The 18,791-nt window shown below is 38.3% G+C and overlaps 1 pseudogene; it reads left to right on the top strand.

Moving 5' to 3' along the window:
* The window catches only part of LOC149173505 (uncharacterized), a 28,289-nt pseudogene extending 18,356 nt beyond the window's left edge, over window positions 1–9,933 (top strand).
* Window positions 9,934–18,791: the final 8,858 nt, after the last annotated feature.

Genomic DNA, 18,791 nt, shown 5'->3' on the forward strand with positions numbered 1-18,791 from the left:
TTGCTACCAGAAACATCCTGTAGAGCCTTTGGGCAGGCCAGAATCGATTATGGAGAGGGATTTGAAGCTTGAAGTCTGTTGAGGAGGCATGCAACCACTCTTTTCTTCCATCCTCCACTGGTTTCATCTCCTTTCACCACCATTGCCACCATCTGATTGAATATACTTGCACAATCATACCAAAGCTGAAACTTCTCTAGGAAAAGGAGCACAGGCAGTGGGAAGAAGCAAAGAGAAAAGCATGGTTTCATGACTGAGAAGAGGACATCACTTCAGAAGCTTAGCATGACAGGGAGGCCACTAGGGCCATCAAAGATGAGGAGATAGATTGGTTGCTCAGAGGACGAGCAACACTTTCAGTAGGGGGTGATGATGAGCCCAAAAAATGGATAATTATATGGGCTCATTCAACCTCCTAATTTGACTTAATCCACCATTCTCATTAGTTTATTGCATGTTTTTGATTATATTTATGCTAATAGAGTGAATTGGGTTAGTCATTATGCCAACAAGTCTAATGTGTGCTTTGTGTAGCCTTTTTGGTCAATTTGGAGACAAAATTGAAGGTTTTAATGAGCACTTGGCAGCCAAATTCGTGGGAGAACAAGGGAGATGATTTGTAGGAAGGTGTCCCCTTCATTTATGGGCCCTTACCTTGAATTCTCCACCATCATCTCGGAGTTCAAGGGCCACCAAATCAATTACCACAAGGGCAGCCAAGCAAGTCAAGTAGGACTGCTGTTAACTGCAAGTTTTGGGCAGCCGAGTCCCTAAAGTTTAGGAGGACTGTTGGGGTCCTCAATTTGTATAAATAAGAGGGCTTAGGGCCTCATTTCAGTTAGTCATTTTTGTATTCATTTTGTAGTTCGATTTTTAGGCAGTAGATTAGCTTTGCTTTCAACACATTTTCAAGTTCTCCTTGTGGATAGTTTTTGGAATGTAACATTTCTTTTGATCAATAAAGATGAATTCAGCTTTGCACCAGCTCTAAATCTCTCTTAGGAGGCTGTAGCTCTTGGGGTTAGGCCCATCTCAAGTGCCCAGTACCTCCTTTGTTTACTTTCATGTGTCTTTGCTGCATTCTTAGAATAAAATCTGTTATTTAGATTTAAATCTTGTTTTGTTATCTAGGTTGTTTTTGATGAGTAAAATAACTTTTCATGCTCAGATTTAGTTGATCGGTTGATAACAGAAAAAGCTTCAAGAAAAGGGCCAACAAACATCTGTGGTTTCACCTCTCCCTCAGTGGGATCAGGAGCTGTGACTAGGATGACTTTGCTGCCCACAAAAACACTGATTTTGCTTTGCCATGCAATCACTAGTGTTTGATCTTCATGTGTAGAAGTTGGTTACAAGTTCAGACTTTCGTTTGCTTAGTTGCACGAGTTAAAATACATGGTTTCATTGCAGGTCACACTTCTGTTCATTCTCTTTACTGACAGCTAGCAAATTAGGTCAACATAACTAGGTCTTTGAATTTACAAGTCTTTGTTGGTTCCGATTGGGAAAAACGACTTGCAGAGCACCTGTACCACTTCTTCATCTGCTTATTCTCCATCAGCACCATCCACTCCACCCTCTACTTAGAATACTTACCTCACGTTTGCCACATTTTCTCACATAACCCTAGTTTTTGTACATCATTGTTTCAGCCTTCTTTGAGCCAACTTAGCTATCTACACCTTCTCACCACTCCATCCACCAATACCTGGGCCACTTCAGACCCCTATCCTACCTCCATATCCATTCATGCATCTTCCCTCACTCACCCATCCTCCAAAATCCAATTTTTAAACATCCTGTAGAAATTTCTGAACATCCTGTAGAAATTCCTGAAACATCCTGTAGAAATTCCTGAAACATCCTGTAGAACCCCTGCAAACTTTCTGTAGAAGCTCATGAATGAGGTTTCTTGATAGCCAAACTCTGTGAAACTCTCTGGAAGGGTGTTAGGGACCCCTTAGGCCCTCTCTGAACCTTCCCGACCTCTTCCAAGCATTTCCTCTCGCCAATCCACCTCTGCACAGTAAAAAACAGTTAAATTGTATGCATGATAATTATGACAACTTATTCAAAAATACAAAAGTATGTTTTCTTCAGATAGTGATAACTTAGACACATGCATTTTACCTTCCTAGAAGTCAATGGCATCTCTTTCAGTAGCTTGCATCCTCTTTTTCGCATCAGTAGGGCTAGCTGGTAAAATTAGGGTTTGCTAGGGTTTGCATTTCCTTTCCGCTTTCCAGTTTCTTTCTGCAAGTAAATTAGCCCCTTTGAGTTAGCTTTCATTCATCAGTTAAAAAGCTTCTTCTAAGAGCTCATAGAAGTTGGCTTAAGCTCCTAGCGGACTTGTGCCAGCTGACCAAGTGACAGCTGCGGCAAGAGCTAGTACTTGTGCATACAACACCGTCGCTTCCAAGTTTGTTACGAACTACCGGGTTGATAAAATTAAAGAAGGGAGTTCCAGGAGTTGCAGCATTATTGCTACAATACTGGGGCCCACCACATGGCGAACTGGAGAACCGCGGGTGGAAAAGGTGAACAACGCTAAAAGGACAAAGGTGGGACCCGCACTCTGGAAACTGGTGGTATTGATCGGGGCGCCCTCAAACAGTAAGCGGTTTTAGATGGAAGCGGTGCGATCCCACTCAACGATCGACGCGTGGCATGTAGAGATGAGAGAAAACCGCTGTTGATCATGCGTTATCGGTCGAGCAAGTCAACCGTGCAGGACATGCGTATGGTGCCGGATCTGGAGGCCCCAGATCGAACGGTTGAGATCAAGCCCGATGGAGGAATCAGAATCGACGAACGCCGTGATTTGTAAAGATTTGGAATCCTTTTGACCGCCACGGTGGAGGAAAGACTTCATCCACGACGTAACTGAAGAAAACAAACCGACGAAGCAGGTTGGCGCTATTTAGAGGAGGACATGTGGCCACTTCCTGAGCGTTCATGATGACGTCGAACAAGGGACTCCAAGTGCAGCTGCAGAAGGTGAATCGACAGAGGCAGAAGAGGAGCTGAATAGGTATGAGTTCGGATGGTTTCAAAGCCATGAATAGAGATAGAATACATAGAGTAGAAAGAGTGTAAGTCAGAGCGAACCCCGAGAGGAGGACTGAACACTGAGAGACAGAAACCAGAGAAGAAGGCAGTAAAGCAAAGGCAGAAAGAGGACAAAGGTCCGAGCTGACCAGCGGCAACATCGAGCACCAGAGAGCTTGGGAGATTCAAGCCATCCCATAGAGGAATCTGTCCGGATTGAGCATCACATTTGGCTCTTTCCATTGTAGACTAGAAGGTCACAGAGCTGGTAGGAAAAAGAAGAGTCTGTGTACTCCAGTGGCTTGGGGAATCCAAGAACCACCCTGCCAAGCAAAACCTGCTTCAGGAGAACTCACATTGTGTCCCTGTATTGTAATTCTCTGCTTAAAGGCACAATAAAACAAGGCCACCATTGAAATCTAGACCGGAGATGTAGCCCTGGAGAATAGGGTGAACTCCTTATTAAAAAATTCTTGTGTCTTTGTGTTTTCTTACTGTACTTCTCTGCTGTCTTTCCATTTAAATGTCTGTGTATTGGCAATATGATGGATCTGTTGCTTAAATAACATAGAACACACACTAGCACATGAGTCTGTAATACCTTTGTTTAATAAATCTTCAACTGATGTCACTCATAGGGTGAATATCAGATCACCTAAGCATGATGTTCATTAAGACTAAAATTTCAGCTGGTATTCGTGGTTCCTTTGATCAACATGAAAAGGTTCGAGACTTGCTGAAAGCCATTGATGATCAATTTGTCACTTCAGACAAGGCACTAGCAAGCACCCTAATCATGAAGTTCTCATCCCTAAGGTTCACCAATGTGAAAGGTGTATGTGAGAACATCATGCAAATGAGGGACACTGTGGCTCAATTGAAGAAACTCGAGGTTGAAATATCGAAGTCCTTCTTGGTGCACTACATCTTGAACACCCTTCCACACCAATACGGACCCTTCAATATCTCATACAACACACATAAGGATAAATGGTCAATTAATGAATTCATGACCATGTGTGTTCAAGAGGAAGGGAGACTGGTGATGGAAGTGGGCGAAAGTGCAATGATAGCAACGCGTGGAAAGGGAAAATCTCAAGCCAATCGGAAAGGGAAAGGTAAAGTACCTCCCCAAGCCGATATCAAGAAGGATTCCAAGTGTTTCTTCTGTAAAAAGAAGGGACACATGAAGAAGGAATGCTCCAAATTTCACTTGCAAACAAAGGTAATCCAATCTCATTTGTTTGTTATGAATCTAATATGGTTAATGTCAATATTAACACTTGGTCGATTGGTTCTGGATCAACAATTCACATTTCGAATTCCTTGCAGGGTTTGCAAAACCTAAGGAAGCTAGTGGGAAGTGAGTAAAGCATCTTATCAGGAAACCAGATGGGCTCGCATGTGGAAGCTATAGGAACATGCTATTTAACTTTAAGTAGTGGCTTTGTTTTAGAATTAGAAAAGACCTTTTATGTTCCAAGTTTTTCTAGAAACTTGATTTTAGTTTCAAGACTTGTACATTTTGGATCTTCCTTCAACTTTTCAGAAATATCTTTCAGTTTATTTTATAAATCTGATTGTGTTGGGAATGGTATTTACTGCATTAATTTACAAAACAATGTCACTTATGATTCAATGCATGTTCACACTAGCACTAAAAGATGTGTTATTAATGAAGATTCCTCTAAATTATGGCACCAGAGATTAGGTCATATCTCCATAGAAAGAATTAAAAGATTAGTAAATAAAGGCGTACTTAATACTCTGGATTTTATTGATTTTGAGACTTGTGTGGACTGCATAAAGGGAAAGTAGACCAACAAGTCAAAGAAAAGTGCTAATAGATCAATACAGAACACCAAAGGACACCGCTCACACACAGATCATAGATCAATACACCAGTATTTTGACGTTGTTAAAACCCTCAAAGAGGGAAACAGTCCACGGCCTGAGCCAATGCGGCCACTTCAGGCAATTTATTAATAAAAGAATGAAAATTTACATAAGCTTCTCTCATTGACAGTTACCCTACAAAAGACCCTCCATGCTCTTTGAATAGAGATCATGGACTAATCGGGTGTTAAGCCATGGATCAAGTGTTGGTAATACCGAGGAGAGAATGAACCGTCGGATCACTACATATCGTGACCATCGGATTGTAAGTTACAAAATGTACATAGTAAAGAAACACACTTTACCTAACTCTATACTAGACCAAGTTATACTTAACTATTTCCTATGTGTTAGAATATCCTAACATATTAGAGATCATACATACTGATATATGTAGTCCAGACATGGACTCACATGGTCAGAGATACTTCATATCTTTTATAGATGATTACTCACTATATATGTATCTCTACATGCTTCATAAAAAGAACGAAGCATCAGATGCCTTTAAGATCTTTAAGGCTGAAGTAGAGAAACAATGACGCAAGCAAATTAAGATCGTGAGATCAGATAGAGGTGGAAAATATTATGGTAGATACACAGAAGATGGACAAGCACCTGGGCCATTTGCAAAATTTCTTCAAGAGCATGGGATTGTTTCCCAATACACCATGCCTGGTTCACCCGACCAGAATGGTGTAGCAGAAAGAAGAAACCGAACATTATTGGACATGGTGCGGAGTATGCTTAGCATCTCCAATATTCCTAAATCCTCGTGGACTGAAGCACTTAAGATGACAATGTATATATTAAACCGAGTTCTAACCAAAGCTGTTCCTAAAACGCCATTTGAATTATGGAAAGGTTGGAAATCGAGTTTGCGACATATGCGCGTTTGGGGATGCCCGTCTAAAGTAAGAATATATAATCCACAAGAGAAGAAGCTGGACCCAAGGACCATTAGTGGGTATTTCATTGGATATGCTGAAAGGTCTAAAGGTTACAGATTTTATTGTCCATCTCACAGCACTAGGATTGTGGAATCAAGAAATGCAAAGTTTCTTGAAAATAACTTGATCAGTGGGAGCGATCACACCAGGAACATAGTTTCTGAGAAGCATCATTCAAAATCTCAACCTTACACCTCAAGTGATAGATTGATTATTGTTCACAGAACCCCTCAAGTACAAACTGGTGTTGAACAACCAATTGTTGAAGTTCCACAAGCTGCTGACGACATTCCAGTAGATCAGGGAGTTCAAGAGTTGCCAAGAACTTTTGAACAATGAGTTGAACCACATACTTCTCAGGAAGATGATGGTACAACATTAAGAAGATCTACTAGATCAAAGAGATCAGCAATTCCTGATGATTATGTTGTGTATCTGCAAGAATCTGACTACAACATTGGAGCCGAAAATTATCCCGAGTCATTTTCACAAGCCATGGGTTGCAAAGAATCAGAATTATGGTACGATGCCATGAAGGAAGAGATGAATTCTATAAAGAGTAACGAAGTTTGGGATCTTGTTGATTTGCCTAATGATGCAAAAGCCATTGGATGTAAATGGGTCTTTAAGACAAAGAGAGACTCATTGGGCAACATTGAGAGATATAAGGCAAGACTTGTTGCTAAGGGATTCACTCAGAAAGAAGGAATCGACTACACAAAGACTTTTTCTCCCATATCTAAGAAATATTACTTGCACGTTATTATGGCATTAGTAGCCCATTTTGACTTGGAGTTGCAACAAATGGATGTGAAAAGGACATTTCTCAATGGAGATCTAGAGGAGGAGGTTTACATGAAACAACCTAAAGGATTCCCCTCTAGTGATGGTGAGAAATTGGTTTGCAAGCTCAAGAAATCCTTATACGGTTTAAAACAAGCATCCCGCCAATGGCATTTGAAATTCCATAATGTAATTTCTTCTTTCGGTTTTGTAGAAAACATTATGGATCAATGTTTATACCTGAAAGTCAGTGGGAGTAAAATCTGTTTTCTTGTTTTTTATGTGGATGACATTTTGCTAGCAACCAATGATAAGGGTTTGCTGTATGAGGTGAAATAATTCCTCTCTAAAAATTTCGATATGAAGGATATGGGTGAGGCATCTTATGTCATTGGAATTAAGATCCATAGAGACAGATTTCGGGGCATCTTGGGTCTGTCTCAGGAAACCTATATTAATAAAATTTTAGAGAGATTTGGGATGAAGGATTGTTCACCAAGTGTAGCTCCCCTTGTGAAGGGTGATAGATTCAATTTGAACCAATGCCTGAAGAACGACTTTGAAAGGGAACAAATGAAGAACATTCCATATGCTTCTGTTGTCGGAAGCCTAATGTATGCTCAGGTCTGCACAAGACCTAACATTGCATTTGTTGTGGGAATGTTGGGACGATATCAGAGTGATCCAGGTTTAGACCACTGGAGAGCTGCAAAGAAAGTAATGAGGTACCTTCAAGGAACCAAAAGCTACATGCTTATGTATAGACGGACAAACAATTTGGAAGTAATTGGCTACTCAGATTCTGACTTTGTTGGATGTGTTGATTCACACAAATCAACATCAGGATACATTTTTATGATAGTCGGTGGAGCTGTATCATGGAGGAGTGCTAAGCAGACCTTGATTGCCACTTCCACTATGGAAGCCGAGTTCGTCTCCAGTTTTGAGACTACTTTACATGGTGTATGGCTTAAGAGTTTCATTTCTAGGCTTAGAATTATGGATTCCATCTCTAAGCCATTGAGAATGGATTGTGACAATTCAGCTGCTGTTTTTATGGCTAAAAACAACAAAAGTGGGAGACTTTGAAATAAACACATTGAAATTAAGTATTTAGCTATAAGGGAACGTGTTAAAGAAAAGAAAGTGGTCATGAGCACATTAGCACTGAGTTGATGATCGTTGATCCTTTGACTACGAGCATGCCACCGTTTAAATTCAAGGATCATGTAATGAATATGGGACTTGGTTCCATTATGCAGTTTCTCATTGTATGGACAATGTTATTTTAATGAAATTCTTAATTATTGTGATGTTTTCCTCATATTTATGTGCACCTTAATTTGATTTGAGAGAATTCATCTGTGTAGGACCAAGAATAAACATAAGGTTTATTCATTAAGAAATTGTTGCCACATAAATTTTAATAGAAATAAATACATAGTAATACATGGAAGATAATACTCGTCATTAGAGGACTTATCGCCATGATTCATGTATCTATTACTTAATACAGATTATCAATGGGTTTTAAGATGAGACATTAAGATTGGAAGTATGGACCAAGTGGGAGAATGTTAAGCTCCCTCTCCCAATGACCGCCGATAATCTGGAAATCAACTGTAGTCATTTCCTTAAATTACGGAAACCAACTGCAGTTATTTCCTTCAATTACGGAAACTATCTTTAGTTAATTAATTTTTTGTTAGGAGCTCCTGGAGTGGTCCATTACTCCCTCTACAGTTCTCTACCATGATCTGTGGAACACTTGACACATAGCCAACAAAAGCTTGATGAAAGCTTGGCTATAAATACTTCTGTTTGGTCCCCAAGCTCACTAACTCAATCCCATTCAGTTTTACACCATCAAGTTAGAGTGAGAAGAGCTTGGAAGTGCCACATGGATGAGGGTTTTTGGTTTTTTATTTTCATTCTTCTTTCAGCCATGGAAAAGTTGGGACCATAAATGAGATAGGAAGCAATTTCTCGAGATATGAAGTCTTCTTCTTCACCTGTAAAGCTTCGGGTCTGAACCATGAATGGAATGGAAAGAAATTTCTCATGATATTTTAATTTTTCCAGTTTAGACTGTCAAGTTGCATTTTCAGACGTGCATGTTTGAAATCTTCGAGTTGATTTTCTCTACTGCTGGCTTTGTTGTGCTTAGTGGGCCACTGTAGATATAGCTTTAGAATATATACATGCTGTATATACTTGCATTCACAGTACTTGCGTATTAGTATTAATCAACAACAGGATGGGACTTTTAAGAGCACAACTTCGTATGTGAGATTCGGCTAGTTCCAAGGTATTCTTAAATGCAGCAAGGAAATTGTTACTGTGATGGTCGATGGCGTGAAAGTGGATTTTCCCCTGCTTTTGGTTAACTCTGGCACAACTCATTTATAAAGAAAGTGGATTGCCTCAAACATCAATGGCCAGAGGTATGATTTCTTGGGTATTCAAGTTTTTTGATTCTTTTAAGTGTTTATTCCGCATTATAGAATCGTTGTTAAACTATCACAGACATGTTAGATATTCTGATTGCAGAGTTGTGTTTTGTGCTGTTCTTATCCACCCTAATTTTCTAGACACTGAATTGCTAAAGTATTTGTTTCTCAGGTGGACAAAGGAAGAATTGTTGATAAGGCCACTGATTATATCAAGGCCCTCCAAACTATCTTGAAAGATTTTCTGCCCAACAATCAGAATTGGAAGCATATCATAGCAGAAGGCCATTATCATTCACAATGTCTGAAAATTCTCTTGGTCTTCACATTACTCCTTCAATTCCAGTAACATCATCACATCGAGGTTTAAAGATTCTTAGATCCAAACTTTTGGGTGGCCAGGCTTTCATCACAATATGGGCCCCTAAGAAGATTGGTTTTCTGCCCAAGTTATTTTCTATCATGGATGCCAATCAATTGGAGATTGTAAATTGCAGTGCAAATGCTGTTATATCCAACATTGTGTATGCCCTTCATGCTAAGGTAAGTAACAGTTCTAATACTTTACTATCCTTTTACCAGCCACGATTTTTGATACATTTTAGGAGCTATATATACTGATAGTATTATTTTCCAGATATTCCTAACTGGACTTTTTCTGCCTAAGTGTGTTTGTTTTGATTTTGCAGTCAAAAAACAATAACCAGCATGTCACAGCCAAGGACTTGAGCTGTACCGTAAATGAAATTAATACCACGACAGTTGGGCCTGAAGAATATACCTTACAAAATACTGGCAACAAATAATCTCTGTGAATATCCCATCCATATGATTTGTTTGTTTTTCTTTCACTTGCTTATAGTTCAATTTGGTTGCAAAATATATCCATTCCAAGGCTGGGATTCATATTTCATACTTCAAATCCAATGGAGTTTCTTAATACTTTGTGGTAAGTAACTAGATTTTGCGGAACTTCAAGCCTCTGTAAGAGCATGGACACCTATTATTCCCATAAACACAGAGTTACTGCAAAGCCTTGAGCTTCCAACCTAAAACTAGAATCACTAATTTCTGTATTGAGCGATTATTAGTGTACCTGTGATTTTCCACTGAGCTGAAAATTTCTCCAAAATATTTGAACATAAATACAACAGTAATACTTTGTAGAAAAAACACAGATGGCTGGTAAAACAGTTTAATGAGCACTTGGATCATCTGTTTACTAATTTGATAATGTTTAAGATTATGTTAAGCTAAGATTATGGCGCAATCAGTTTGTGACTGGTGCTCATGATAGAAATTTGATGTTCACTGTTGCCTGTAAAGTAAATTTTTTAATAGCTTTTATGGTTTTAGTTCGATGTTATATATATATATATTTTTAATATTATAATTTTTTTTTTTGGTGTAAATAGAAAAATAACTTTTATTCTTAATTTTTTATGATCGTTTTTATGGGTTTAATTGGATATTTTATATTTTTTTTTTCATTATTTTAATGCAGATAGAAAAAACATTTTTTATTCTTTTAACATTGTATATTATTAATTTTTTTTTAACATAAAATATTTGATATATTAGTATTATTAAAAAATATGATTTTTTTTTGTCAATTTAGATTATCTTGAGCTTTAATGGAATGATTTCTATTTTCATTGCTGAGATTCAAATCCCTTTCAAGTTGATTTTTTTCCCAAAAAAATGAGATGTTTAATAAAAATAAATAAAATTTATAATTATATTGTTTTTCTCTTTCTTTTGCTCTTAACTTTTCAATTGACAGTTTGGTAGCTTCATAGTCATCAACTATCTACATATAAGGAATCTAATTTATTAATTGTGTCAAGAGGGGCATTCTACAATCCATTGTGCGACAAAATTATGTCTCATTTTGATTTACATGTTCATATGAAATAACATAATTTTATATCAATTTTATAGAGAGATAAAGTAATTAAAAGTAAAAAAACCCTTGTATTTCCATTTTGAGTGTGAGGATCTCTCATTTTGATTTACATGTTCATATGAAATAACATAATTTTATATCAATTTTTTAAAGAGATAAAGTAATTAAAAGTTAAAAAAACCTTGTATTTCCATTTCGAGTGTGAGGAAGTTGTGACATCCCTTGGTCAATATTTCTCATTTACAAACAAATTGTAATTAATTAAAATGATTGAGAGAGGGACACATATTCCATTGCTTGAGGAGTGAGATTGCCTGAAATAGGAGGTTGCATGAGGAAATGGTTGTTTTTAAATATCAATCCTAGTTGGCTGAAAGAATTAAATGTGATGGCTGTGCATTGAATTTAACTGATAGAGGAGGGACTAGTTCAAATGTGTTTCAGCTCAAACAATGAGGAAATAAAAGGACACAAATTTAAGAGCAACATGGGTTGCATTGTAAAGTCATGGACTGTTGTGCAAATCATGGAGGTGAAGGTAGTTAGTCGTTATTTTTTTTGGAGAGGAAGAATGGAGACATTCATCATTGATTCATGTATGCGCTCTCTCAGGCACGGGAGGAAGCATTGGTAGACAGAGATAACATTGTGTTTAGAAATATTGTGTATGAAAATAGACTCGAAGGAGGAGGTCAAGTGGTCCATAACAATGAATCGAATCCTGGAAAAGGGTGCCAACTGAGGAAACTTCTGAGTAAGGCTTGCTAGGTGAATTATTTTAGAGAGTGTGGCTTGCCTATAAGGTTGAAAAAACCACTGGAAGTTTATGGATTGATGAACCTGTTAGACTGGGAAGAACCACTCAAGTTCTTGTGAGGGTTGATGAATCACCAAGAGTTACCTTGGGGCTGAAGCTCTGATGTTTGAATCACTAAGGAACTTCCTGGAGAAGTGATTTCTTTACCTACTAACAACTTAACCACTAAAGAACCTTCCTTATAGTGGACTTTCTTCTCCTAAAAGTGAGCTAAGTCTCTATGTAATGTGATGTGTTGGTATGGATGTAAATATGCCTGAACAATGTGATTGACAAGTGTGTAGCTAGTGGATGAAGGCAGTGTGGCCCGGTGGCATCCTATTTTAGCTATATTTGTTGGTTAATATCTTCAGAAGCACTCCACCTCAAGCTTTGGAATCCGGATCAGGGGTGATCGTTGCAAGTAGGGCTTGGCTGCAACTGTCGATGGTTAATGGATGGAGAGATGTTGAACCTAACTCAGTTGCCCAAATCAAGTGTTGATTCAAGATAAGTATTTGTAAATGCATCCCTTGTTATTGAGTTCATGTTGAGTTGTTAAATTAGTGATGTATTTATTGTATGAATGGTTCATGGTTCACTGTGATTGGAATGGTGAAATTCCGATGAATGTGTGTGCCTTGTTGTTGTGGTGTTGTACTAATGTTATTTATGCAGGAAACACACATATATAACCATATGTGTGAGTGTTGTATGCACTAAGTAACACCATTCTATGTGGTATGAGCATTGGATGTTCAACTGTGTGGTTTATGTCTGAGGTTCGAATCGACCTAAATATGATGGCCGTAGGCCTGTAATATTGTTAGTCTTGAGATGAATATATGGGATGTGTTTGTGATTCGAATTGGGAAGGAGACTTACTATTTATCCATGGAGACTTTATCTCCTTGTAGCCTTCTTGGGAACTGTATGCTTCTGGTTTCTTTTATAAGCTTGTTATGCTCACTAAATTGTTCCTCAAAATAGACCTGTAGATCTTTGGAACGATGTTTACTTGTTTCCCACAAATCATTAAGATTTACAGGGGGCCATAGGCCTCTTAGAGCTTGAATGGGAAATTCCCTGGACTGCGCTCTATATTTCAGTCATTGAGAACCTAGGAAGGGTAACCCTGTTGTAAGCTCAGGAAGGATGTGAAACCCTAAATTCGAAAATCAACATATTTTAACAAAATTAATACTCAGAAACCAAATAGTGAAATTTTAAAACATAATTTATCAATTCATTGGTGAGTACTTACTTGGAACTATCATTTGAAGGTATTTCTGCCTGTTGATGCTCCCACTTCTGTTACCAAATTGACCCTTTCCTCCTAGCCTATCTGGGATCAACCTATCCAGTTTCCAAATCCCTAAGACTTTAAAATGTCTTTTGGCCCTCGCGCCTAAAGCTCCAAGAAAAATCAAGGTTCAATTTTCACTCTCTGTTTGTGTATTACATTACCCCCCCGCCCCACCCCCTCCGCCAAAAAAAAACCTTCACTTCTGTGCATTATTCCTTCTCCTTATACCCCCCCACACCACCGTCTCAACCTTCCATATCATTTTCCTTCCAACACATGGAAACCTAGAATAGTCATCTATTTTCTCCCAGATTCTAAAGAGACAATAAAATTTTATATGGGTACTGAATAATATACATGGGTTTCAAACTTTAATTCACGAATTATTCATAAGTTTCAACCTTTTAAAAGTTTTTTAGTAAAATTAACTTATACTTTTATTAAGATTTTAATTTAATTCTTATTTGTTTAGCTTATATTTTCATTAAGTTTTTTTAATTTAACTCTTATTTTTATAGTTTAATTTAATTTTATATTTTATATTAAAATATTTTAATTTAATTCTTATTTTTATAAATTTAATTAATTTAGTTCACAATCTTGTATATCTACTTTATTATTAAATAATGTATTAGCTATATATTATAATGATGGTACATGTATTAAGTACCCTGCTCAACATATTCATAATACGCTAAAGGAGTTAGGTATTTACTTCACAAATCAATTTATTACTCTATACTTAGACCATTTCAATATCAGCTAGTATGTATATTAGTGCACTATATGCGATGCATGCATATGTAGCTATAATGTGCATGCTAATATCCCGTTTTGCATGTAATTCAAGATGGGTCATTATAAAGGATATCACTAGTGTGTGCCTCATAAAACCTTAATGATGATGCCTAAGTTCTGGTGCAAGTCTAAATGATTACACACTCACCATAGCTAAACCATGGTTGAGTCCTTTCACAAATGGCTCATAATGTAGAACAGGAAAAAAACACTCTCCTCCCACATCTAGCCAAGCAACCGACCAGTTGGGGTAAATATGCAATGAGAGGCTACTATGATATGATTATACCTCCTAGGCAACCTTAAGGAAATGGAATCGACAAAAACACAACACACAAACCTCACTCAGGTGTTTAAGGATCCCAAGGAGCTAACCCACCACTCTAGGTGCCCAACCCCTGAGTTAACCTAGCATTTAGATGAATTAAACCTAAATTCGTCCCCATGGCGCTTGCCTGCCAACGACCAGAGACCCAATTTATCAGTGCTATGCCAACGACTTCGGGATTTGAGCCACTTTTTCAAGCCCAGAGCCCATGTCACTATTTAGAATTGAACTATCTCTTCAAATCAGTAAAATAACATGGAAATGACAGTACTAAAGCAAATACTTGTTCAAGACCTTGACTGGACCCCTACTAGCCATGATAAGCATTTTGTCAAACACTTAGTAAATATGAAACCTATAGGTGTAAATAACATATCTGAGCATATGGGTCTCATACTTATCTGAGATTCGCTATGAAGCATTGTCTCCTTATCACATTAGCTGCCATTTCATCCATTAGGTCATAGATACAATGCTCATTCAATAACAAGTAAGAACATGATGAAAGCCACTCATGGCTGCTATCATAAAACATGTAAATAACCAACATAATAGGGACAAAATTATCCATGAAATCACAACCATATAAACCACATATAATCCATCATAATACTCATAGAAATACAAGGAGAAATAACCTTTTCATTAATGATGCAAAATCCAAACCCGAGATGGGACTTCCACGTTCCACCCAATCATAGAATGGTTGAGCCAAATCTTTGTTCAACCATTCACCCGCATGCCATATTCCAAGAATTAATGTGGGATCTCATAGAACAAATCAATCAAAACTCATCCAGGGCTTCCGATGCCATCCACCTCAACCCATCAAACAATGATTCCACCTCACGACCGAACATCACAAAACCAAAATCAGATTGGTTTCTATCCCAACCTTCCAGGGCTCTAGAGTGTTTGTTCCAACCGGATTCCAGGACTAGTAACTCAACCTACATCTTTTACCAGGCTCTAGAGCATTTTTCCAACCAAGGCTCCAGGACTAGTAACTCAACCCACAACTTTTGCCAGGCTCCAGAGCGTTTGTCCAACCAGGGCTACGGACTAGTAACTCAAGCCACCAAGGGCTCCGGAGCGTTTTTCAAACCAAGGCTACAAGACTAGTAACTCAACCTAAGTTGTTACAAGGTTCCAGAGCATTTGTCCAACCAAGGCTATGGGACTGGTAACTCGATCCAAGCCATTATAGGGCTCCATAGCGTTTGTCCAACCAAGGCTCTAGGAACTAATAACTCAACCCAAGCTAAAGGAAACATGAGAACCAACCAGAACACAACAATGAAAATAAACCCACAATCACCGTGACTATCCACGAAATGGAAAGGCTAGGCAATCCACTGTCAATCCAGGCAATCCTCCATGCCAATGACAGATCATGACCATGAAACCACATGTATGTGCCATGCATGCCAAAACTAGTGAAGGAATCATACGTGTAACTTAGTACTTGCAAGCAAATTTGATGTAGTTGCTGATCCTGATGCCCTCTTGTGCTTTCCTACTCTTCCTTTGTTTTCTTTCTCCAAAACTCCAACTGTGCCACACTCTCCAAGAGTGCTCCAAGAAAAATAGTGTCCAAGAGTATGAGAGAGATTAGAATAGAAGAGAGCTCCACCAAAACTTGTCAAAACCTTACCAACTGATCCTCAGAAACCTTTTTATGAATGAGGCCTCTATTTTCTTCAGTTTCCATTATTTTCATTCATTTTCCTCCTCACATCAACTTGTGACCTTTCACCTTCCTTTTCTCCTAATTTCCATTATTTTCATAAATAAAAATGCCAATTAATGCCTTTTTCATTTCCAAAACCTTCGCTATTGCCTTTGCCAATTCCCTTAGCCATAATAAACTGAATTAACATCCATTAGGATGTTTCTCCCACCATTCAACTTGGAATACATGTCCCATCGACCATGGCCTTATATATTTTTTACATGTAATTTTCATCATGGTTGTTACAGAACCCTCCCCTTAGGGGAGCACCGTCCTCGGTGTTCAGTGACACCTATAGCCAGCAAGACTGCTGAAAACAAAACATATTGCCCATGGAGCTTTATAACACAACTCACTACAGTATTTACAATGACCACTGCTAAAACATGATAAGCATACCATTTACTGGAGCTTTATAACGTAACTCATTATGGTATTTACAATAATATCCACATATACACATTTTCTTCACCCAACAAATAATCATACTATATGTGGAGCTTTATAAACTAGCTCGATATGATATTTACAATAATACATACATATACACATATGCACATTTTCTCAACCAACAAATAAAAGGATATGATGCCTGCATCCGCAACAGGGGAATCCAAAGGTGTACACCTCCACCCTAAAGTAATACCAACATTCACCTACTTTCCAGGAAGTCCAAAATCCACTGCAAAATCAAATTTGCTTCCAATGTCCAACACTATAGTCCCACGCCACCTATCCTCTGAGTGAACATTTACTGACTCATTGTTCCAGTGCGCACTCCCAATGTGCATCTGATTCCATATGGCCATGCTAATGACCAAAAAAAATCCATCCCTGGTCTTCCCTTCTCTGCTACACTGTCCCTCAGGAAATCTGGTCATCCCCTTCTGTGCAGTCACTCACCTTCTAATTTCCACTGGCACCCCCATCTCGGGCAGTCCATACCTTGTCAAGGATTCGTCGCATCGAAAGATACAAAAACCAAGCATATCCCTTCCTTAAAATCATCATACCGATCATAGCATGCTCATGGAAATCAATGGTCACTATGGGGTACCAGTGTCCCACAATGGCCCTGCTCCTGAAGTTCTTTACCAACATACTGCTTCATTTTCCAATTCCTTTTGTTGATTCTGCTAATTGTTGCAGTCAATTTCAACCACTCAACTGGGCGTGTTCATGCATTCCTGTTCCAAGAACATAATTTCCATTAGATTCAATAAATCAAAGTAACCTCAAATCATACCTCATTGGTTGTTCATCAATAAAGTACACTTGCAATCTTGTTCGCTTCCTTTCACAACAAGTCAAACTAACTATTCGATCAAACATCATGTGTAAACATATCACATCTGGTTAGCTCAAAACACAACCATCATAGATCAACATCATAAATCACATATAACCATCATAAACCAGAATCATAGATCACATATAATCATCATATACCATAGTCATAAATCACATGCATAATAAAATTGAAATAAAATGCTGATACTTATCCTTTCATTATTCCTTAGCTTCTATCTTTGTCTTTGTTCCGTACGCACTTCGGATCGGTTGCCACATCAGAAAAACACCCAGTTCCTTCTCTTAAACAATGTGCACATACACGTAATGTGCATCAAACACATACATTCACACACTACATACAACACCATGCAATACATGCACCTACACCTGACGTACAATACATACACCTACATCCGGTGTACAATACAACATAAATACGCATATAGAGTGCAACACAATGAATGCATATTCCACGATACCATGAATACACAGTGCACATACATAGTACCACCGCATGCCCGCAACACAGTATGTATGACATGCACTCAATCCCACATGTACACCAATACCACATGTCCAAAGCACCACCTGCACAACGTGTGCACAACATCACATGTACACGATGCCACCTACACAACGTGTACACAACGCCACATGTACACTACACCACTTATACAACGTGTACACAATACCACATGTACATAGTACCACATGCACGACATGTACGCAACACCACATGTACACAACGCCACATGCACGACATGTACACAACACCACCTACACACAGCGCCACTTGTACAACATGTACACAACACCACATGCACACAACACCACTTGTACAATCATGCACACCACACCATATGTACATAGCACCACATGTACAACATGCACGCAACACCACATGTACATAGCACTGCATATCCAACATGTACATAGCATCATTTGTACACATCACCGCATATCCAACATGTGCAAAGCACCATATGCATACAACACCGCATATCCATCATGCACACAACACAATATGTATACAGTACTGTATATCCAACATGTGCATAGCACCATATATACCCAGCACTGAATATGCAACATTCATACAACACTATTTGTATTAATGCCTTGTACATAATATCGCATAAACAACATGTACACACACTACATATTCACAATACTGCATGCACACAATCATCACATATGCGACATGTACAACATATACAACATATGCACAATAGTAATACCACACATCTGAAACCACACTGTCCTTAGCATGCCTCATACCACACTGCTTTCATTTCACTGATGTATCCCTTGGTATAACCTGTCCATAACATAGACATAATATAATCACATAATATCAATTCATAACCACATGATACTGACCTCATATATTTGTCATGACTACTCTTCCCAATTGATTCCTCGTAAGACCAGGAACCTCTTCATGTCATTTGCTTGTGTAAGCAAACGTTCCTCCACTAGAACGATTCCTAATGACCCTGTTGGAC

This window comes from Pinus tabuliformis, chromosome 4_2 (assembly GCF_031772625.1).
Source record: "Pinus tabuliformis cultivar Carrire ecotype Pingquan chromosome 4_2, CPIR1, whole genome shotgun sequence".
In the NCBI taxonomy this organism is placed as follows: domain Eukaryota; kingdom Viridiplantae; phylum Streptophyta; class Pinopsida; order Pinales; family Pinaceae; genus Pinus; species Pinus tabuliformis.